The sequence below is a fragment of the Struthio camelus genome, chromosome 1 (genome assembly GCF_040807025.1).
Source record: "Struthio camelus isolate bStrCam1 chromosome 1, bStrCam1.hap1, whole genome shotgun sequence".
Lineage (NCBI taxonomy): Eukaryota > Metazoa > Chordata > Aves > Struthioniformes > Struthionidae > Struthio > Struthio camelus.
The window spans coordinates 99,191,087-99,216,456 of record NC_090942.1 but is presented as its reverse complement, the minus strand read 5'-3'; positions in this window follow the sequence as shown (position 1 = coordinate 99,216,456).

The following is a 25,370-nucleotide window of genomic DNA, read 5'->3' as shown; positions in this document are numbered from 1 at the left end:
TTCCCATATAACTTTATGATAAGCTTGGGGGGGTGGGGGGGTGGGGGGATGCAAAGCTCCAGAGCCCAGCTCTCTGCGAGTTTACAGTTAGAGAGAGCCTAAAAGAGTAGTAGCAAAGTTTTTACAACCTGAAGAATAACTGAATTCATAAGTCCATCCAAAATCCATCCAGAAATTCAAATCCTGAGGCAGAGGAAATTGGAAACAAAAGTTCTAAGAATACAACTTGGAGGGAAATCATCAGGGAGGGAGCATAGCTCAGGAAACCTTGACAAAAAGGTGCAAGGAGAGCACAGCTTGGACTGAATTTGTGACAAAACGATTACACAAGAATCTCAGACACATCTGGGCTGTCCATCCTTATCGCTAACACTAGCGAGATCCGTCCTTACTCTGCAGATGAAGCATTCTGACATAAAATAAGTTATAGTTGTTCACGTTTTATTCCAGTAATTGTGATACTCCGTATCACGAACAACTCCAAGCTGTGGACAACAACTCAATCTGTATTAGACATACGATCCTCCTTCCATGCATTGGTTGAATGGGAATTCATACAAACAGTATAAAAATTTTGAAGATTTCTCTACCTTACTCATGCCAGATATGTTCACCTCTGCTGCATTCAGTAACACTAGCCTCTTTCCCCACCATTTGTGTTAATGGCTCTTTCAGTCAAATGACTAAAGTATTCTGCTTCAGAGCTGAGCTTTCACAAAGCAGTAAGATGTATACGAAAGACACTGACGGTTTGGGCAAAAAAATCCTTTTTTTTTTTTTTTTTTAAAAGAGAAATCTTCAAAAAGTCTAATTGCCCACTCCCTAAATGCCTTCAAAATTACAGAGAATATGGCTGCTTTATGCCCATGCTTGGTTTCACTGTCCTCTGATAGTCAAGTACGTTGCATGTGCTTGAGATGCGTTTCTCACGAGGTCCCCCCTTTCAAGGGGTCGTGATATCTCTCCAAAGACTGATGTTTGTCTTTTTGCTCAATAACCTGCCTACTCTTCAATCTTTTTATTAGAGTATGAAAAGGAGTGTTTCTAAACCATTTGTTATTGTTAAACATAAAAATTCTGAATAGATTTTTCTAGTCAGTTAACCATACTCTTGAGGGAAAACATAAGGTAGCGTAATTATTAAAGAGCATTCTCAGTAATACTTGCATCTTTATTATGCCAACCCTTTGCCAAAAAAATAAGATTTATAGTAAAAGCCACTTACATTTCTTCTTTGCAGAACATCAAGCCATCTGCCCCAAATACACCATTAGCCTTTGCTAGACGAATTCACACGTATTTTAAAGTCCTGGAGTAATGATTAGAATGGAAATTGGACACTACATGTCATTTGCAAAGCTTTTTTAACTGGAGAGGCTTTCCATTTGTTCAGTTAAATGTCTGTATGTGCAATATACTTTATGAAATTTATCCTAAAACAGTGAGGACTGAAATAATACTGGAGGCAGATGGCACAGCTGCTCCATTTAGAGAGCTATCTTCAACAATATACAAAGTGATGGAGGGGACTGGGAAGTGGGAATGAAAACATCAAACTATGAAGATCATCATCTGTGGATATTAGCAATGAGCAAACCATTCCAGCTCCAATCATCTCTCCCCTACCGTATGTAGCTGCTTGACTCACTTGGGTTTATCCAATTAGAACAGATTAATTCTGAAATTCCTGACCACTGAAGTCATGTAAGGTTTGCTCTGAAGAGAACCCATCCCTCTGCTTTAAAAGCTAAGGCACTCTGAAAACCTGTGCGACAGTTTGAGGCAAGCAGGCACATATCTGTCTGTGCTGATGAGGCACAGCATGCACACAGAAGAGACACAGATACCATTAGGAATAGGGAGGAAGCTAAAGCTGCTACTTATTTGCATGCCTCATGTAGAACAAATCATTGCACTGTTTTCCAGATGCTGCAGACCTCGAGAGTCATCTCCAGTATTCATAATTAAAACTGGCAAACCTTTTCATAGAGGAAGAGGGAGGAAAAAAACCCCAAAGCTATCCCAAACACTCTGCACTCATTTTGCAATTTCTGGGGTGCTGGCCTTTTCTACTCTCTCAGTACCAGGAAAGTTACCTTTTCAAAGGAAAGGGCTGGTAAAAAAATTACTTGTAGATTGACTACGTGAAAGAAGCTGTGATGAGAGAACACACCTCTTTTTGTGCAGCACCTAGACCAGGGTTGCAGATTCAGTAATCCAAATGACAAAAATCATCAAGTATTTCTTTAATTAGAATTTCCAGCTCTCATTTAAAAAAAAAAAAAACCACACACACACACACACACACACAAACTAATACATGCAAACCAATTTGGCAAACAAATGGAACGGCAGGAAAGGTTTTTACCTAGAAAAGCACTACCTCGCTGGGAAACGAGGATCTCACTGCCCACCACAAGTCAGCACAAAGCTCTCGGAAGGTTCTACTCAGGCAACTAACACAAACTGCTCGGGGCCAGAAGGCAGGTCACCTCTTGTACAGGTTTACCCTAAAATCAACAGCCAAAAATGACCTGAGGTTACAAGACAGAACTCAGTTAAAGAACCACGAAGGGAGGAGGACAGGTCTCTCCTTTCTCCTTTCCCTTTCTCTTCCCCGCAGTCTCCTAGCCTATTCTGTCCTTGCTTTCACCTTTAATTCAACAAGCCTACCAGAGATGTAATGGGAGCCTTTCCAGGTGGAGTGCTGCTGGGAACTCATCTTGTGGGATCTCAAAACTAAGAGCCAGAGAGTCTGTTTTGTATGATCTGTCAGTGAGATGAAGAAAAGTCTGTAGGTGCCCTGAGACAATAAACTGCTAGGAGAAAGAACGCTGAAAAGCCAAAAACTAGCTTCCAGTTCACCACGATATCCATAAATATTTGCCATGTTTGAATAGGTTCAACTGGAGACTATTATGCCTAACGCCATAAAAATTATTAGAGGCAGAAAGCACTGCCAGAGCACCAATAAGGGACTTGAGAGGAGACTTAAAGAAATGCTTTGCTAGGCAAAATGCCATTCATTTCCTGTGACAGTGAAGGAGCACGAGGTTGTACATTTAGTAGTGTTACTTAAATAAAAAAAAAAAATTCCATCCTTGCTGTTTCAGTATAAATGCTTCCCTCCCCCAACTACCTCTTTCCCGTTGTTAATACTGTAAAAGACATGCCCCGAGGGACAAGTTTCCAACAATGTTCTACTTTTGCTTTCTAAACACTTATAACAATAGCCACAGCAATTTTAAAATAATAAAAGTAGTAAATTCATAGGACTCAACCGCTTCTTTATTTGCAGGGAGCTTCGCTGTGCTGGAATTATTGCAAACTATATGACCACAAGGAAATATCTTCAGTTTCTAACTCTCATTTTCTCCTAAGTTATAAGTGCACGCTGCCGTAAACAACACAATGCACGGAGACTCCAGACACGCTATGAAAAGTAAGTATCTTCCATTACTGTTTTATGCCCTGCCATAAACGTCTTAAAGGCCAATATTCACAGATAATAATCAATAAGTCTAAAAACAAAGCAGCTAACCATAATTAGTCATTTTCCAGAGATGTACATATGGAAATCACACAGGCATACATGCACAGCTTTTATGCCTCTACTAATCCAGAGGGAATCCGCAGAGTTTCTGTAGGATGCCTCTACAAACTGACAGTGGGAGGCAGGTTTAAAAGCCTGCCAGAACAGAAGGAGTTGGTACACCTTCTGCAGGGCCCATCCCCTCAGAAGCACCACTTCCATAACAGCTCTCCTTCCACTCCACTTTCCTCCCATCCCTGCAGCCTTTTCACTCTCAGCAGCATAAGATGTGCAAACTGGTTATGCTAGTAACCACGCAACCTAGCACCCTGACAACAGCAGCTGCCCACTTTAAAACGCCCATCTTGCTCTACACCTCTCGCAAGGGCTTCTCACAAGCTTCAAGCACGTGCCTACCACTTGCCAACTCCTGCTCGTGACCTTTGGGGAAGGCAAGGAACTCACCTCATGGCTACACAAACAACCGTCGCCCACTCGCGCCCAGAGTTCTCCCCTCCTGAACAGACAAGGAGCAATGAACGCGTCAGGGCAAGAAACCTGGCAGATACAAGTAGACCTGACCCTAACAGACTGGAAGCCAAAGGCAACTCAGAGAAAATTCCCACAGTGAAGCCAGGCAGTGATGTAGGAGCAGGAAATCATTCACTGATGCATCTGGGCAACAGGCAGTGGAGCGCCTACTCCTGTTCATCTCCTCCAGTCCCTGTCTGGGAGACTTCTTACTTTGCAACACAAAATTGAGGAATCGCAGGTAGTTCAGAAGAAGCTCTGCAGTTTCTTACCTCTATGCCCCCAATTATCTCCAGTCTACCAGAGTGACAAAACGTACCTTCCATCTACTAATTAATTCTTGACAGGAAAAAACAACAGAAATCAAGGTTCAGCTGCTTCAAAAAGAACTGGAATGAGCTTGTCACCACAGGAACTGTAGATATCACAAACAAAAAAGAAAAATAGCAGCCTCTTACTCTTTCGCTCCCCCAAGAGTTCACGAACCTTGCTACCTTGCTGGAGCCTAACTCTCCCCTCCTCTCCCTTAAGCTACAGCGTGAATCCTTGACACCTTGGGAGAAACATGTCCTAACAATGACCACAGAAACCTCACAGAACAGCCACAGATCCCAGCAAAATTGCTGAGCTCTTCAACGACACAAGGCCACGCTGTGCCTCTTAAACACCCTTCTACACCTTTGGAAAACCTTAGGAAAAGGAAAACAGCCAGGACACCTTTGCATTTTATTGATCTTTGGTTTCCAAAAGAGCTACTAGCAGCAGATAGGCACCATAATTATGGGGACCGGGACAGCACCAATTTAGTTAAGAGCAAGGACACCTCAAAGCCGTACACATACTCTGACCATAAAGGCTGAAGTCTGTATTGGTCCATATCAATCACTGAAAAACTAAGGAGTTATTCGCTCCTTCCCAGAGGAGGCAACTAAACAGCTGGTCATCAGACTCGACATTTTTCCCTTTGGGTGGCCCTGACACCTGGACCTTACACAATTCCATTACTACCTCTATTACAAGACTACTTTTGGCAGCTCACATTTAGCTGCTGGCTCAACAGCTAAGAGCGATACAACGGTAGGCACAATTTTGGTGACACTTACAGTTATTTCACTTGGACGCAAGGTACAGTTTCTTCCAACTTCTCCTGATGTCTGCCCACAAGCGCCCTTGCTTAAACTGAAAAGGGCCCATCATCTTCCGAGTCCTAATACCAGACCTCAGTTTGCAAGTTCTGCCACTTCTGCACAGTATTAAAATAACTCCCTGTTGAAATAGTTCCTCATTTACAAGTTACATAGTTTTCCATTTAACTGGAAAAATATTCATAACGAAAATAAGGTCTGCTCAGAATTTTAAAATCATTAGGCTGGCAGTAGTATGATAAAGGTATATTAAAAAAGAATAAATTTACATGACTGGTGTTCCACATTGCTAGAAAGAAGTAAAACTCCTTATTGCCCAAGGTGGAAGCAAGTAAGTTTCTGTATCCTTGCATTTACTTTTGAACACATTACGGAGAGGTCTCAAGTTGGGGACCGCGGTGATCAACGAGCAGTTGAAACAATTTCTAAATCCTGGACTTTTCTCATGAACAATTATCTCATTCCTCGAGCAATGAAACTGCATGAATTTAGCATGTTTTCTCAAGCACTTTACTTTATTCTAAAAATAATAGTTCCATTTTAATTCATATTGAGTTGAATCCATTTCTCTTCATCCATACAAAATGGGCACCCGAATATTAAACAGGCTGTGAGCAAGACAAGAAACAGACATGAAATAACACTCAAATCACTACCCATAAGGAAAACCCAAATGAATCTAAAAGAACAAAAAGCCCCTTACAACATAATACAGAAAATAAGATCCTCTCTAAAATAAATCAAGTCCCTCACATCTATTTTACGTGTCCACATAACATTCTCAAAGTTAGCAAGACATTCAGTAAATATTTAAGTTTTTCTTTAGCTAAAAGCGAGAGAATTTATCACTATGCCACTGAGATAAAGCTATGGTTAAAAATGACTTGCAGTGAGCCCAACTATTAGAAACATTGTTCTGACCCGCAGCACCAGAAACTTTGTTCTGACCAGCGGTAACGAGAAAGCAAAAGTGATGGTGCCTGAGTCACACTGGCTTGCATCTGACCTTCATTTTCCACTTCTCCTCTCGCTAATCCTGATTTTAATTACCTACAAATCTGTATTCACTCAAACGCTAGCATCCAATTTATCTGTGGATATTCAAAGCACCCCATGTTAAAATAAAACTTCTAAAAAGGACAGGTTTGTCAGCCCTTAATAAGATCGTTATTATTCATATTAAATATGGTTGAGAATGCATTAATAGCAAAATGCTTCCTTTCATTTCCAGAGAACTAGAGAGAAAGAAAACCCTCGCTGCTGGAGAATAACAGTTTAGCAGTTTGAGAACAGCGAGTCACACAAAACCAAAGGCTTTCCTGCAACGCAGGACGCCGTTTTAGAAGACACGTGCTACATCCTGACTAGTCTTCCTGAGACAAAACATAACCAAGCAATGAAGCAAAACAACAAAAACCTTGAGGCTTTGCTCATAGCCCCTGAGGAGGTGACAGTACTTGGAAGGGCTTGTACAAGAAAATATTTCAACACCTTACATCTTCTCTTAATATTGAATGATACAGATAACCATGCCACCCTGCATTCGCAGTGGTCCTAATTCACATGCCAAGCAACTGAGACTGAGGAGGAAAAATTTGGATGGAAGGCGGAGGGTAAACAGAGCAGGCTCACTCTGTCACTGACCAAATTTTCAAATTCACTTACGGTATGCTCTAAATCTCATTTCAAACAGGAAATATAAGTACCTATAGCCTAAAGGCATAAAAAGGTACTTAAGTACCTTAAACTACAGCTATGTGTTAAGTACGCGCTTCCACAGCTCCTGAAAAGTTTGAACACCTAATCAGAAAATGGGAGTGGAGCTTTGGGCAGTCAGAAAAGAAAGAAAGAAAAGGTGGGAAGGGACCACCAGGAAAGCACTGAGTCCATGCTCCTCCCAAGGCCGAGTAAGCAGTACCTGTGCACGTCCTGACACAAATCAGACAAACACGCATCTCCTCTTATTAAATACCCTGTTTGTGAAGGGCCCGCACGCCCCGCCTGGGGAAACCTCCTCTAGGGCATTGCTCTCCTCAGAGGCCACAACCGTCTTCCCAAACCTCATCTCAACCTACTGTGCCGCAACTTCGGCCACCGCTTCTTGCCCCACCAGCACAGACGCAGCAAGCAAGTTATTCCCTAACTCTCTGCAAAAGGCTCCTCAGGAACTTATTCCGCCCTCCCCGCCTCCATCCAGTGCCCGCCGCTGTCTATTCTTTAAACCAAACACCAACAGCTCTTCGCACCCGCCGGCTTTCAGGCCGAGCAGCAGCCGAGGGCACGGCCAACCCCTCGGGCAGCAACGGGCGCCCGCCATTTTGGGCTCAGCCCCGGCCGCACATGGCGGACGAGGGGCCCCGGGTTGGTCCCCCGGCGGCCACCCCCCCGCCCCAGGTCCCTTGAGACGGCCGCAGCAGCAGCGCCGCTAGCGGGCTGCTCTCCGGCAGCGCCTTTCCCAGCGCCCCGCGGCCACCACGCTGATGCGCCGGGCGCACCCTCTGCCCCGCTACGCGGCCGCCTCCAGGCGCCGCCGCCCTCCCCCCCCCCCGAAATGGCGGCGGCGCCGCTCCGCGTTCCTTGGCGGGCAGCGCCCCCTGCCGGCGCCGGCGCGGCCCGCCCCCTCCCCGGCCTGCCTCGTCCCTTCTTGTTCCCCGCCCCCCACCAAACACACAGTCTTCCCCCCCCCCGACCCCAACTCGTCGATGGCGTAAGAAGGCCGGGTTTGGGCTACCAGAGCCTCGCTCCCTCCCTGAGGGGAGCCCTCGGGCCCCGCCACAGGCCGAGGTGGCAGCGGCACAGGCCGCAGCGCCTGCGCCCTTACTGGCAGGGCCTGAAGCACAGACGCATGCCAACCCGCGTATTTAGGAAACCTGGGCAAAACCCAGCAGAAAGCATCTACTTAACAAATCCTTCTCGCCGCAGAAATCCCGCTTGAGGGGCGGTCTCAATATCCACTGATCTGCAGCAAGATGTGGACTTAGTCCCTCCCTCCCCCCCCCCAATGTGCACACCTGTATTTATTCAAGAGGGTTACAAGGAAAAAAAAAAAAGCAAAATTAGCTAGGACACTAGAGCAGGTAAAGACCCCACCCCACACACCCCCCATGAAGTATTCACAGGCTGGAGAGCAGAGGAAGATTTCGGCAGCCGTGCAGGAAGCGCGCTGGCAGGCCGAGATGGATTGTGCAAAGGTATACTTGCAAATGGGAAGAAGAAAGCCCACAAAGCTTAAAAATGAGGAAAGATTGAGACAATTTGCAAATAAAGAGTGGTCAAGGTAGCCCATGGAAACGCTATAGCAGTAGGATCACAGGTTTCTTGTGTCACTCGTCACAGGCGTTGAGTCTATTCTTAAAGACCTCCAATTGCAGAGAGTGCAATTGCTCGGAGAGTACATAAGAGTCCCTGTTCCCATCCTTTTCCATCTTAATCAGTAGATATTTCTCTTACCTCCTTACCCAAATCTCTGCTGCTGCAATTCAAGTCCATCAGCTCCTGTCTTAGCCACTGCACAGACAGAACAAATTGTTTCCCTCCTCTCTGCAACAGCCATTTGCAGATTTAAAGGCATGCCCCTGCTCTAAGGGAGATGCCATTTTCTAAGCTAAACACTATCAATTTGTTCCATCTTCTGTCGCGGGTCACGTTCACCAGATCTCGGTGCCCTCCTCCGAGCTCTCCCCACTTGATACACATCTTTCCTGGAGTGCTGTGATCACAGTGCTCCTCAGCAGTGCTGGGACAGAGCAGTGCCGAGCAGAACAGGGATATTGCTTCACACATCTGATAGACTGTAATCCCTTTTACTGTACACTTTAGTAACATATTTGACTCTTTCTAGTGGCACTGATTCATGTGCTGCTTGCAATACATTATCATCCCCTATATCTTCTGTAGAATGATCTAGATGTATTCCTGTCTGGGAGTTACATCCATCGAGTTACTCCCCCATCCTGCATTTGGGCAATTCGTCGTTCCTACTCCAGTACCTCATCCTTTTCCTGCTGAATTGCATTTTGCTTCTCTCCTTCCATCCTATGCCATCTCCCCATCACGTACACAATTTTCCTGATTCTCAAGCTATTTTTCATTCCCAGCCTACTTCCAGTTCTTTTGGGCTGAGAAAGTTTAACATCCAGCTGCAAATTTGACATGTTCTCTGTTCTTTTAGCCAATACTGTCTCTACAACATGCCCCCTAGAAATCAAATTGATTTGCCTTTGTTGGCAAACCACTGACAACTATTCCGAATTCAGTTTCCATGCAGCTCTGCACCTGTCATATTGCTGTTCTCATTTGGGACACACTTCTCTGACTTGCAGAGGAGGCAGAATCAATCTACCTCAACTCTGAGAGGATGCCCAAGTGATCTCCTGAGGCCCTTGGCAATCCTGCATAACCTACAATACTCTTCACATACATTATCCAGGAAGAGATAACGCACAGGAGTTACCCTGATGTCTCCTGGAAACGGCAAATACTCAGGGAGGTCCTGTTATCCCCATAGACATTCACAGCATTAACGCCAAGGCTCCCTTTTCTCACTCCTTGCCTCACTGACCTTGCTGCCAACCTCTTCTAGTGGCCCATCAGAGCAATACTTTAGTAGAAACTGTTAGTATTCTTCTTTGCAATCTCCAGTGTCCAGTCAAGTTTACAGACCCATGTAAAAGTGCCATACAAACAAAACTTCACATAAGCCAGGATTCTTGCACTGTGGCCCAAATTACAGGTATATCATCTACGTGTTATGTGCATACTGTGGCGCACCTAGCTGACCTGTGTCTTTGCAAGATGCCATAGTGGCTTGCTCTCTCAGAACAGTGCTAACATGGAAAATGGTTTCTGGATGACAAATTGCTTAAGTCAAGCTAATGCAGCACGTGAGCCACAAAGCATGCAGCTGACCACATGGACAAGTCCCAAGTAGTCTCCATGAGCACTAGGTCCCCAAAATGAAATCTGGCTAAACTTCTGACAGTGCTCAAGGAATGCATTTCAGGTCTAGTGATTAAAATAAATTAGGGGAATAGAGAAGGGAAAATTGCTTTAGAAATATTTCTAAAACAGCCTTTCAACGGTTGGCCACTTAATGTGCCCTTCATTCAAAGGCAATTCAACCTCCACCCACCCAAACTGATGGCCATTTGTAAATAAAGGCAAAGGGCTAAGCTCAAAGAATTAACCTCTTGACACTTTTGTGACCGAACAACCGTTTCACTGATTCCACTTCCACAGGCTAAGATGGCTTCAGACAGTCTCTGAGGCATGAACCAGAGCTAAACTTCCTCTGCAGAAGGATCCTCTTGAACCAGAGGTTTTTCCAAGGGAAACGCCCAACTACCAGCTAATGCTTAGTGCTGAAGTGGAACCTGCTCTGTCTTTTCTGTTGACTAGTTCCCTTAAGTACAAAATTTTGAAATATTTTATTGGAACTAAGGTTCAAATCCAAACGTCCCACATCCCAAGGAGTGCCCTCACCACTGGAGACAGTCATTCTCTTCCCAACCAAATGAACACAAATATTTTAGAGAAGCCAGGTAAGACTGAAGGGTGACATATCTTGCAATATCTTTTAACTAGCAGGCACTCTCCTGAGATGGAGCACTTGTTTCCAGTCTCTACCCTGAATCAAACCTAGGTATTTAAACTCTACATTCCTCATACCACAGTTGAGGTTTCATTCCCGCACCTCAGTGGTATGAAGGCCTAACGTGTCAAACTCTCTGGGGTCAGGAAATTCATAACACAGTGTCACTTCTGAGATTTCACCTCCATTTTCTGTTAGGCTAAAGTTACTCAACTATGTCGACTTGACAGTACTGCAAGATTTTAGGAGGCGAGTGAAGCTTTTTGTTTATTTAAAGTAAATAAATCATTTCTAAAAAATGAGGAGAAAAAGCCCTTCAGGTCTTTTAGCACTCTCGAGTTCAGCAGGAGGTTTGGTAAGCATAAAGCAAGGCACTCATCCTGCTGACCCTTACATTAGCAACAGTCAATTCTGAGCTCATTTTCAAGCTGGCAAGTAGTATAGCCATGACTTAGAAGTATTTGGCTCCACATAGGTTCATTGATCTGTGTATTATTGTTCAATATGCCTAATAAACCACATTATATAGAACACTGCCTTTTGCTGAGCTTTTATGGCGACTGTGAGAAACCACGAGTAGAAACAACTGCAGGCATAAAATCGGTATACTGGCATGAGTTCTGAAAACAGCACAAGTGCACTGTTTAATTGCACGTCTTCAAGAGGTTATGTACTACCACCTGCATGCGTATTAAAAAGACATCATAAAAATGCTGCTGAAATGCAGTTATTTTGCATGGGCGATAGCCTCCTCTCATAACAGTCTTATTTTGATTGATATCAGAACACCAGATCCATTGCTGTAGGTGCTTTTACTAACAGTAGAATACAGCAACAAATAAAATCAGCAGTTATTATATACAATAAATGGCCTCTTCAACCTGCTATGATGATTACATTCACCCACCACAATAAATAATGATAACGGACACCCAGAACCAAATCCTGGTGCATAAGCCAGGCATGTAAAGCAGTCTGATAGCTAGCTTCAGCAGCTGGCTGAAGGTCTTCCCAGAATAAAGTGCTAATTATGAGATTAGAGCAACTTTTGGAACAGGCTTCGCCCAGTCCGGATCACTGAGGCTGTTTTGCTTTTCAGAAAACATTCATCAATTCAGTCCGAGAACAAGAACTAATCATAACAGTAATTAAGATACCTCCCACCCCTTGTTGGGAACAACACACCCAATCCGAGTTCCTTCTCCAGTGTTTACATGCTAGGGCATTAACAACATGACACATACTGGGCATCACATTAAAATACCTTATCAGTATATACTCTTTGTTTCTGTTACAACTCACTTTCTTCCAAAGCTTTTTTTTTCGGCCGTGCCTGAACGCCTAATGTTCAACTCCAGTATGTGGAGTTTCAGATAGATAGATGGATAGATAGATAGATATAAAAAATAAAATATAAATATAATATAAAATATAAATGAAATTTACTGCCACCCTCCTTCTACAGCTTTATAGAAACATTCAGCAGAAAATGTCTGCAAAGTTTCTCATCTCAGGCAGAGAGCTAGGGATGCTGCTAAACAAGGTGTATTTGAGCGGTGCCGCAGCTCCGACCCTGCGTTCCATGCTGTTCTGCTGCCATCTGCAGGGCCTGTCTCAGCAACAGCCCTGCGCCTGCTTTAATGCCTGCTCACATCCAACAGACTCTACCCAGTGTAAATGCTTGCTCACACCTGATGCATACGCCAAAGTATGCTGACTGTCACACCATGCACTTCTGGCCCGTCGAGGAAACATGGATGCTTTCGAGTTAACATGCAGGGTTTTTAAAAAACAGCGTGCAACACAAGTCCTTGCAAAGTACTCAAGGTTCTACATTGCGTTGGGTGCAATAGCAAAGACTTCGTTGATCCCTCACCCCACAGCTACAGTGAAAGCAACTTGTGAGGCAAAGAACTCAGTCACCAGCTTCCATTGCACTCAAGCAGCCTGTGGGATTCCCTGCCTCTGAAAATTAGAAAATTACAGTGCCTAGAAAAGGTTGGATCATTTTATTCACATTACTAATGTTTTCAGCTCCACAGGCTACAATAAAGGTTAGAATAAGATAATGATAATCAAACTTCATATCTCACTGCACAAGCAGATCAGCCTTGCAGACAGGGAAGTGTTTCTCACACACAGCTCTACACACTTTATACAGACACACTATGTTAAGGCATTCATTTTTTTCCTTGCCTTTCTCTGAAGCGTCATCCAATACAGAAATCAGAATACCAGATTAGAACAAACAAGAAGGTCTGAGCTAGCAGAGAAAACACAACTATAACAAATCCTTGTTCAGCTAAAGAACTTCAAAGGTACTAGTTTCTCATTATAAAATAAATTGGAAGATTGAGTTTATGCCTGTGAACAGGAATAGACATGCTAGAAAATACTGCTTGTTCAGACCAGGTTTTACTTTCATATCTTATTATCCTCTTTCCCTGTTCTAACCTTTTCCCTTACACAGGCCCTTTTCCTAGCCCCAGACTGCTAGACATTATCATGCACAGGCACCAGCAAAGCTGACTCCCTCCTGCCTCTCAGACGTCCATCTCCATGCAAAAGGCAGTTAGAGCACATTGCCTATTCACCATGAAACGCAGCTGCTGTGAGCCCTCCATCAAGAAGTTCAAACATAGACGCACTTTTCCCTATTTGTCTTTTGAGTATTTATTTTTGTTCCAAAAGGGATCGCCTTTTCCAGCTATGAAGATGACCTGTTCCTTTCCAGGCAACATCCTAAACTCTCCAGGAATCAGCTGGGAAAGGTTTTCGTGGCTAAAACAGAGGCACGGTAGTTTCATTAGAACCAGCTTTTGACAGCTGCACCTTTTCAGGGGTATCCAAGACACCACCATTTCCCAGTGTCGTTACAAAAAAATAGCAGCAGTGTGCAGATGTTAGTGTTAAAATAGTTTCTATCATACTATACAGGCAAAACCCCATGAAGCTATCTTTTTTTCCCAATACTAGTTTAATCCCAGCACCATTTTAAGAGCAAGGAAGAGGGTACTTCAGTGTAAAGAGAAAGTAGCTGTTGAAGTCCTTCCTGTGCTTGCCAAAAAAAAAAAAAAAAAAAGTGACCATTAAGGCTCTTTCATGTTTACTGCCACCTCAGAGCATTCGCACATCACCTCCCTTTAGGGTGGACTAACCTTGCCACAGAGAGCATCCGTGTCTATTTTAACATACCAAGACAATAACTTATTTAAAAAATTGTTTTGTTAAGGAGAAAGAAAAAGAAAAAGTCAGTTGACCTGGGAAAAAGCTTTGGAAGACAGAGATCCCCGAAAGGCAACTTTTAAAAGCACCAAACTTCATGGAGTGTGCTTTATGCACTTTTGAAAACCTGAACGTGTCCTAGCTGAGCCTCGCAACGCTCCTGTGGGCACAAATAGTCATGCACAATTACATCAGAGAAACCAGTGCTAACAGAAAACCAGGAGCTCCACTCAGCCTAAGTCACTGGGGTTGATGCTAGACAGAAAGAAGGGGAGTGAAGGTTCTGTTTTATTTCCCAGGCTTATCAGGGTAAGGAAGTCTTTCCCAAGCTGCTGAGATGCTGAAATGCCACAGAGCTCTGGCTGGAAGACCACAGGCTGCAGCAGTTCTTACCCCAGTTGCCTTGGACTTTCTGGCCCAACTGCAGGGATGATTCAGATGCTCATGAAGCAACTGCTTAACTCTAGCATGGTAATGTAAAATCAGTGCCAGTTTCAGCTCTCCTTAATATGCCAAGCTGTCGTTTGTGGTGTTCAACATTACAAGCAGCTGAGTCATTGCTGAAGCAGGGCCAGATACCCCTGAGGGAAATAACCTCTGGGTCAGTGCTGTGAAAGACAGGCATGGAGGGCCAGTTCTGCAACAGTGCAATTTTACAGTTTACTCATGCTTGAGTCAGCACCACAGATCAGGAGTATAAAATTATGAAAATTTCTATTTGCAAAGAATGTTTTGCCCTTAATTAGCAATAACTTTCTGCCAGTTATATAAACACCTCACAGGGTGGGCAAGCACTGAAGCACACGCATCTACAAAAGAATGCTATGGAAGATGGGAATATTCCCCACAGAAACCAAGACAAAAAGCCACTTGCTTTACTTGGCCTGCTAGATGCTTACCCCCACAGATGAATAAGCAGATGAACAATTCAGCGAGTCTCAGCTCTGTGTATCTGATACAAACAAGCCACTAGAGGCCACATGCAGCTTCTTTGGTAGTCTTGCACAGACCTGTGAGCCACAAAAGACCCTAGCCGTTAGGAACGGCACAAGACATAAAGCAGAGGCAGCTCTGGATATTACACAGTTACCACCAATACTCACCTGGCCAAGATCTCAGCTGAACGAAGAGAAAAATCTTGACTTGCCCTCACTGGTGTCTTCCCATCCCAGGTCCTAACCTTCCTCCAACGCCTTGCCATCCTCCCACTTCCCCCGGTCCCACAAATCCCATGGAGGCCCTGGCCTCCCTAGCCCTATAGCGGGCAGCTTGGGAGAGCTGAGTTCTGCAAGTGAAGCGGTCTTTCCTCCTGGGAGGAGGCCTTTCCTGGATAAAGCAGAAGGAACTCAGCCCTAAAAATCTGTAACAGGCATTAAAAGGTTGGTAGGACCAGGATTATTGCTCACTGTCCTCCTCCAGTCTTTTTGAGGCAGCTCTAGCCCAGCACATTGCTCAGCTATTCAGAGGAGCACCATCATGAGTGTCTTGCCAGCTGCGCAGAAACTAGTTATATTTGGCTGACCCTGTACCCCCACCACGATGGATCAGGAACACAGCCAAAAAGCTTTTCCAGCCAGACAATGTTACAGGGCAAGTGGTAGGAGTGAGACTGAACCACACGTGCCATGGCAGAGCTGGGGCTCTTGGGGGGGGGGGGGGGCAGAGCAGAGCATGGGGGAGGGTAAGGCCGGAGCAGCTCCTCCAGCACACAAGGACAGCAGAAGCAGGGGACAGAGGGTCCAAGCACTGTCCAGTTACGGATGTAGCTCTTGGAAGAGTAACGATTCATGGCTTAGGACTAATCACAGCAGCACGGGTGGCAACCATGTAAAGGACCACAAAGGCCTTCTAGAGAACGTTCCTGTATATATTTTGTACAGATCTCCTGCACGCCACAAAAGGTTAAAGCACAGCCTGGATTTAGATAAAACTGTGAAAGGAACACAATATCAACTACATGGCAGATGCTGAGAGGAAAAAAATATTGTTAAAACCTGGTTTCTTTGCATGACAGGTAATTCAATGAAAAAAGTGACGGCTGAAATTAATAGTAGACTACGTATGGAAAAGGGCATTTCAACATGCAACAAGGAATGGTGCTGACTGCTTAATTAAGAGGGTGCTTATTAATATAAGCTGAAATATATTATTAGGCAACAGATACATGGATTCAGTGTCTTAGCAACATCTTTCATCACAGTCCAACCATCTAATATAAGTCACTGAACTTACAATGTAAGTTAATTAAGCACCAAATGCGTGGTTTCTCATCCTGTTATTTTTTGCAACATTTCAATTAAAGACCATCTTGGGCATTTTAAAACCACTATGTGGAGAATTTTGTGCTTTGGCTTGATTAATAATATAATTTGGTTTCATAAAGAGTGTCTTCCAGCAGTCAGTTCTTATGTTAATTTAAAAAAAAAAAAAAAAAATTATCCAAGAGCATTCCACAATACTAGGTTAAAATCTTGCAGCATGTTTTTATTACCACAGTAAGATATATTATATTGAAGCTATTGCTATAGAATATGGGTAGTTTTCTCATTAAAAACATTGGAAGGATTGAATTGATTAATACATAAATTATACAGAAATCAAGCATGCTGAGGAAGATGTTAGAGATGCAGATTTTCCATTCTTCTTTTAGAGAGGCTGAGAGAGAATCTGTTCCATCCCCGATGCTCTCACTTAAGGCAATTACCTTTCCAACCCGCAGAGTTCAAAAAGCCCATGCCAGCTTTGATGTACCTCATGATAAACATTTAGGGGAAAAGGGAACAACAGCAGCCAACTCAAAAGCAGTTTCACAAGACAGTAGTGCAGCCTCAGCAGGAGCAGGGACTGACCACCAGAAAGTGCCCGGGCCGAGTCCCAGTGTTCGCCTTGCTCTTCTGTGCTGTCTTGGATCTCAAAGTTCTAATGCCTTAGCTTGTTCTTCCCCCAAAAGGCAAAATCCACCAATTCCAATTGCAGCAATGCAGTCTTTGTCAGTCCTGATTTCTTTGGGTTATTTCATTACTTTAGCAATAGCATCTTCATTCTCCTGCCATCACTAGGGCACTGGCACCTGCAAAAGTTTAAGGAAAGACTAATTTAGTTAATGGGGGAATTGGATGTCATTTCCAGTTCAGTCATAAATTTCCCCCAGGGCATTTGAGTTAATTACTCCATCTGCCCTGTACTTCAGTTCCTCATCCACAAAAATGGGGCTAAGACTTCCATATATATGGAGTTCTGATACATTAAATGATTACAAAGATACTTGGATATACTGTGAAGTGCAATTTTTTGGGGCTCTAATTGAAAATTCATATATATGTTCTACTGCTTTCCATCTTTAATAAACTAGGTAGGAAACCAAGATTGAAATAATCTAAAAAGGCCTACTCTTCTCCCTCCTCTCCCTTAAAAATAAAAATAAAAAAAAAAAAAAAGAACTTAAGCTTGTTCTTCTTTCCCAGCAAAGAGTTAGGTCTATGCTCAACTACAGTAAATACTTCAGCATCTTGAGTTTCCAGCATATATATATTGCTTCACCGTCATTTTAAATATGTCCTACATTCCATTTTATAGCCCGATCCCTCGTGCAACGCATCAATTTCATATAAAATATTCTAGACAGCATAAAGTATGCCTTGCTAGCATGTTTAACAGTAACTAGCTGTTACTTGATATCAAGCTGACTCCATTCAGAAACTAGAGTGAAAGGGTGAAGCAACACAGTTCTGGAAAAATTCATCCCGCTCATTACTTTTCTTTCACAGCCAATGTAAATTTTGTCCTCTGGCAGCAAAAGACAGGTCTTATTTGCCTTGCAGAGATGTGCTTTGCTGCTGTCTGGCTGCCAACACTAGCTCACCATTGCCCTGGTAAAGATACATAGGCACCAGGAAGATTATCTGCAGTCATGGTCCAAAGTGATTTTAAGATCATCACTAGTAAAAGGTCCCATCCTTCAACCACAGAGCAAAACAAAAGCCTCTGCAAGTATGTGCTAAAGGAAGGCCTTGCCATTCTTTGGGCTAGGGAAAACTAGACTGCAGCGCTCCAATCAGAGAAGGAGTAACCTACTGCAAGTCTCATCGTCTCCTTAGCTCTGACAGACAGAATTAAACAGATGAACCTTTTCATTTCTCCTCAGTCACATTATCGACTTTCTCATTTTCCTCTTCCATCCATTCACCCCCTTTCCATAGGCAAAGGAAGAAAAACATCTGCTTAATTGCTTTACACTGAGTCCTACTCCAACGGTGAACTCTCTAGAGAGTTGTTAGTGCAACCTGAACCCAGCCCAACAACTTTTGATGATGCAGCATTCCCCTGTTTAAAGTAATTCTGGGGGAACACACATAAAACAAGACCTAGCACTTTTGCATCAGCTATAAGACCTGCTGGAGGGGAAAAAAAAAAACAGTCCTGAGAAAAAAAAAAAAAACCAACCTAACCAACTTTTCACAGAGTAGGTATGTGCATATTATTCTTTTTATATTTGATCATATAGAGTCAAAGATGAAATAAGAGTCCTGCTTTGGGACAGAAGCTAAAAGAAAAATATACCATAGAAAGTTAAAGGGCCTGCATTTTTGTCTCACCCATACTGTTTCAATCAGTTTGATTTTGTTGGGTCTGTTCTAGAGCTAGAAAGTTTTTCCAGGAAACTGCACTTTGAAGCTAAGTGATAATTGAGCAGGAATTTAGGAATTTGTCATGGATCTTCAGCTAGATAGGAAAAAAAGAGAAAAACAAAAGTTGTTGGGCATTTAAACACTGGATTTCTACTGTGCAACATAGATGCACATGCATATCTCTGATTATGGAATTTTGTACCTTACCCCTGCCTAAGCTTTGAAGTGATCTAAGCTAGACATTTTAATCAACAACCACCAACCTGAACAAGGCATCGAGTCATTCGGTATCACCTAACTTCATAATAAAAGTTTATAAAGACTGTAAAATCAGAGCCATAATTTTTAATCACTATTTAAACACATGCCTCAGTTCATACAGCTGGCGTTGTATATGAGGTTCAGTTCCTGCTAAATGACTTCCTGCTTGCTGCTGTAGGTATCCAGAGACTTGAGATCTTTTTGGCTTTGCAAGGTTTGAAGACTTCAAACAGGTTTGTCATTAGTTTTCCATCTCATAGTTCCATCCCTTTCACATCTATATGAGCTTTATTTTAAACTGTGAATTATCTTTGCAGAAAAGTATTCACGTGTGCAAACATTTATATAGAGAGAGAGAAATACAAAAAATATGAACAGTTGATCTGTCAGTTTATGCAAGTATGTAATTACACGCATACTCTGTCTAAATATTTAGGAATGCTGTATCATCTGTTCCACAATCTGAAACATAGCTGGGAGGAGTATCCTTTCTCAGCTGTTTTGTTTCTTGACAAGTTTTCTTTTTTATTTGGATATGCAAAACTTTAAGGAACTCCCCTAAACAGATTCTATTTTTCATTCGTGGCAGGTTATTTCAGAAGGAAGCTAATAAGCCAGTAAAATCATTGATTAAAGCTACACTACCGAGGCTTTATTTACCTGAGCTTCAGGGGAATTTTTTCCAAACTAAGCCTGGTCCACGTAACAAATTTCCCACTGTAGCTAGCATTAAACGAGCTCTATCCAGGTTTCCATTCTTCCAGAACACCAGTACGTTGCTTTAAAATTACTCTTTTCTAAAACTTCTTCCTATAGCCTAGTTTGTTAACCTAATTAGGTAAATTCAGAATGAGACATGCACAGTTTTCTTCCCCAGCCCAGGAGTCACTGAAGACCGCTCATCTTCCAAAAGATTTTGCTCCCGACAGGATGTCCCTCTGCAGCCTCAGCAGGAAGTATTCCCTGGAAGCCTGCAGCTCCTTCGCGGGCTCCTTTGGAAAAGCCCCACTTAAGCCCCTTTTTATGCTTCCTTCCAGTCTTCTTCCTCAGGCAGGCATCTCCTGGCCACTGCAAGGTCTCATCTCTAGCTGTTCCCCAGAAAAGCTTGGCCTCCCCCCAGCAGCCCACACTCTTCCTCTCCATGGAAGAATTGTTGGCTTAGGCTTGCTTTTCCCACTTGCACGCCTGCTCCCCTCTAACTGCTCACTTTTCTGTGTGAGCACTGCCCCTAGCCCTGTAGCTGAAAAATACACCCACCACAGCCTGCCTGCCGCTCAGGTGGCAATTTCCTCCTCATATTGAGATTTAAAAGCAGAGCACAGCTAAAAACCCCTTTCAGATGTTAGAACAGGTGGTCTGAACATTTGAATGTATATTATCAGTGGTGTTCGGTCAGAAAGTGAAAAACACCAAGCCGTCAATTAACGCTCCTCATCTCTTCCATAAGGGGAGTTGGTGTCCCAGGGCGTTCCGGCAGGTGAAGCAGCCAGGCTCAGGGGTGTTTGTGAGCTGTTTTGAGGAACCCAAGTGGAAAGTCGCTGGTAAAAAGCACAGAAGACTTTAGAAATATTTCAACTCATAGCAAACTAAATGAAGCAGCCACATGATGCCAGCATTGTCTGTGAAATGAGAGGACTCTTCACTCTCATTCATGTCTCAGTCAAAGGGTGGAGGGGAGGGAGGAAGGAAGGCTGATTTCATTTTCATTCAGCTCAGACTTTATTCTCATTTTTTTCTTTTAATGCACAGACATCCCCCCCACAATTCTGTTGCAACCCTTTCAAGCTTTTTACAGCATGCTTAGTTTACCCCATGAAGAGAGTGTGAAGTCCCCGTTCACGCTTCAAGTGCTGTGGAGTCTCACCAAGTCTCTGCTTAGCCACTTTGCAGCTCCCACCCACTCCACAGCTAGTTTCTCCTTTCTGATTTGCATAACAAGCATCAGCAACCTTTCTGCTTTTATACACGCAGACATACACAAATCCTACAGAATGGTGGCATTGCCACCTAACTGGTTGAGTTTGCTTTTAGTGCAAGTCTGATGTAATGGCCTGCAGTAATAGATATAACATTTAAAGTTTTTATCTGGATCACAGGAAAGGAGAAGAGAAGAACAGGGATGTTTACCCCTTCAAAATAAATTTTTAAAAAATCCCTCACAGAATATTCTTCCAGTACTTCTCCTCATATCAAAGCTGTCTTGCAAGAATGTCCCAAATCCATTCTCATCCCTTCCCATGAGATCTTCCATTCAGCTGCGAGATGTACAAACAATTCTGTAATTTCCCCTTTAGTGTGGAAAGCCTTTAGAAAGCAATGGAGAAGCATTGACTGAGGAATGTCAGGAAGAGAGCCAGCTGTGGCCAAGACATTTAGGAATGCAAAGTGGAATGTGTGATCTGCAGGCCTTTAATTCAAAAGTTAGTGGATGTGATTGCATACACAGTATGGTTTTTAGGAATCAAAAACCAAAGCAGTTGCCTGTGTAACCAAAGCAGTATGGCCTTGTTTCTCTTGCTCGCTGGCTAGGCCACAACAGTCTTGACAGCTTTAGCAAAGCTGAATCTTCCAGCGTCAACAACCTGGTCTTGCCTGCTTTGAGACCCTGACCCAAAGGGTTCAGGGGTGCTTCATTATACTTGCAGAGGGCATGCTCAGATTTCCCCCCCCCCCTTTTTTTTTTTAAAAGGGCAGAAAAAGCCCTAAACACTCATCCATCTTTCAAAGTGATGCCCAGTAGTCAAAAAAAATCTTCCCAAAGTGTTTTATTTGCATGTGCATATGCCCACACTTGTACTGGCACAATTTCTAGGTGAAAGAATAGCTCACACTTCTGTACAAGTGCATTTAAGATGCACATTGATCAGCAGACCAGGTGTAAAGTTTGGCCTACTCAGTAAAACCTCCCTCCCAGGTTTTAGCTGTCACCTGAGAACTCAGGACAGGCCAACACGCATCTCCTCTGCAACAGGGCCCTGGCATGTGTGCACCTTCCATTCTCACCATGATTTACTGAGCCAGAGCAAAATTGCATCCACACCTGCTCTATCCAAGCAAGCAGTACTAATAAATCAGTTTAAATAACAACAGCATGTCAGAATTCTCACGTCTTAGAGGATAAAGACACAACACTCAAGCCGAGCATATCAAGTATCGGCCATCTCACACAAGGAGAAATAGTTTCCTTTGTTTAGCAGAGCTAAACAGGAGTCCTTGTTCAGCTGGACCTACTATACAGTCCCTGATACCATCTCTTTTCATACTGACTAAGATACTTTCCATTGCTCACAGCCCTGCTGATCCAGCCTCACAGGATGGAAGCTGGTTGCCCCAAATGCAGGGGGACTGCAACAACGTGCATTTCAGATGTACTCACATCAAGGCACAGAATGAAAATACCACCACATGGGATACATCTACCTCCCTCTCCCCTCCTCAGTGCCATACTGAAAGAGGCTATTTCAGGAGAAGAAAATGCTTCAGAGAGCTGACTACCAGCAGTCTTTGACACTCCCAAACCGTTAACTCATCATGTAAATACAGAAGTCGCCTACCCGTGTAAGTCATCCACATTATTTTCAATTTCTTCTACTCAGGAAACCTCTGTTCTCTCTACATGGTGGGATAAGTCCATATTAGGACAACACGTTCAGTCTGAATTCAGGCAGGACCTCCACAGGTTGTCAGAGCCCCTTTTGACAGAGGGTTTCTGCAAGCTGAGCTCACAGTAACATAGAGGCACTAGGGCGAGTGACACAACGCAGAAGGAAGTTGCATCTTGGTGCCACTCGCCTCCTCCGGCTATCCCAAGTGCATGCCCTTCCCTAGCCGTCCTGCGGGTGCCAGCAGGGTACAGCAGCACAGCTGCTCTCTTCACCATTGGCCAGAGGGTGGAAAACAGGAGCTATGCCCACACCGTGTCAGTCACCTCTCAGCGGTACAGACCCAGGTGCAGGGGAAGCCCAGCCCTCAGCCAGAGGCTCTGGTACCAAAGCACCAGGCTTCCCATTGACTTCTGCTTCCTCCAACATTTTGGGAAACCTCATCATTTCCTTCCAGCCCCACCTTCCCTCACCACTAAAGAAATCCACAAGCCAGTGTGCCTGCCCATGGCTAATTTCCATGCTGCTATAACAGGCAAGCGTGGTTTCTTCTGGCTGAGCTCTGCCTGCCCTGGGGGCAAGTCCCGTATCCCACAGGGAGCTTGCCAGAGAACAGGGCCCCAAAACCAAGAGGCCTCTGGTCCACAGCTGCTTCTCACGACTCTTTCATACCAAAGTTAAGCCATCAGCATCTACTCACCAAGGGTTTTTTATTTTGTTTTGTTTTGTTTTTTTTAAATATAACACCTGACAAACACTGAACCTCAGAACACTAAATATTCCTCCCCCCATCCCTCCCCCGGCAATATGCTGTGGAACTGAAGCGTTTCCAGGAGGTACTGGGATCACGGTTTGTTTGTTCACAGTACAAAAGAATCCACCATGACAATTATTCACTCCTCTACAAATGAAACACTTTAGGTATTTGATTTACCCAGATATTCATGGTTCAAGATATACAGTGTTTGAAAATTTTTTTTTTTTAAAAACAAGTTTTAAAGAGATTACTGGCAGGAAGAGGAGGATAGGTATTCTCAGCCAGGCTAGAGAATACATTTCGTGTTCAGACCACCTGTTCTAACATTTCAACCCCTTTCCATATGAGGAACCTGAAAAAGGGACATAATTAAAGCATGTGAAGAATATTACAGTTCAAGCTCAGCCTCTAGCACCCAGTGCCATATAAAGGAAGCTGTCAGTTAGATAGGAAAAAGGAAGGGTTTTTGCATCAGACATTAGAGTATAGCTCATATATAACAAGTGCCAGTTTGTCTTTTATTCAGGCAAGGAGGAGACTAGAGAGCATATCTCAGTACATGTTGAACAACATGCTTTAGAAAAGCTGTATGCTTTCTGTCAAAGAAAGGAGATTTGATTAAGTCACAGTACAAATAAAATTGCTACACTCCTGCTCTTTGTAGGAACTGAAATTCTCAGTTTTACTCTATGATATGAATCTTTTGTTCTTCTAAAAATCCCAGAAAGTAAGTCTAAGCAGACACAAAGCAAATGTAAGAAGTTTCAGGTAATTTTTTTGTTCACCACATTTGCTTGCCTCAGCTGTTGAGGCAGATAGTTCTCTCTAATTCACCGATCTACTCCTTCATAAAGGAACTAAATGCAGGATTTTCCCTGTCTTCATTGAATGCCGGATAAAACCCTCCACAAGCCAAACAGGTCCTGGTCTTCATTATTATGGGGTTCACTATTACTTCAAGAGAGGGTTGTGGAAACTTTAACAGAAACATATGTTTACAGATGAAATGTCAATGTTCGAAATAAAATTTATAGCTCAGAAAATATCTTGATTACAATATGGTCTTCAACAGCATTGAAGTTATGAACACTTAACCAAAATAAATATTATTGAAATTCAATTCAAGATAGCTACATGTTGCTAATGTTTTAAGTGCTGACAGATATCCATTATCTGCTGCACACAAACATTTTACACAGCTGTGTAGCAGCTGCTTACTTGTTCATAAAACATGACTACATTGCCACTGGAAGAGAGTTTAAAAAAATTTTAAGACCCTTACCATGTCATGTGGCATTGCTTCACTTTCCTGACAGAGATGGCTGATAACACATTATTTTCCAAAGCTGGTTTGCAGAGTTGTAGGGATCACTGCTTTTCTTGGCAAGTCTTTGCCAATAAGGCCAGAGGAAAGTAGATATATGTATTTGGATTCCTATGTGATTTCATGTCAATATTCATTTAGATTGTAAGGTGCCAGGAGCTGGGAACATATTTTAGTTGTCTTTGTACAGTATTTAAGACAGTGAGGTCCACAGTGCAGAGCCGTAATAATATCAAAGAACAGAGGAAGCTACTTCACCCTGCCCAAAACCTGTTGGGGGGCAGTGTCCGAGGCACATGCAAAGCCATATGGGGCTTGACGGAGCCAAAAGGCTGGCAGCCACCCCATGCTGGAGCCAGGGGCCAGGCCCCCTCCCTCTCACCCATCCCAGCTTCAAGGCCACTCTTTGGTTCGGGGGCTTGCAAGGAGAAGGGAAGTGGGAAATACAGCGCGGTTGGTAGAGGCTATCTGCTATTTTCAAACCTTGACTCACGGGGAGTTCCCTGCGAACGCAGAGAGGACCATAAAACCACTTGACTGCAAGACTGTAAAAATCCTTCGTAAGTGCATAACACAGGAATTATTTGATGGCTTTCAAGAAGTCAGGATATTTTGGACATCCCCTTACAAGAATTTTGGGCTGCAGCATCACACACACTTGCCTCACTCCTCCCTCCACCAAGGTGCTCATTTGTGGCCATAGCTGGAGACTGGACATAGGAAAGGTTTCACCTTCAGCAGAGCAACTTGCACAGAAAAGGAACAGTTTCTGATC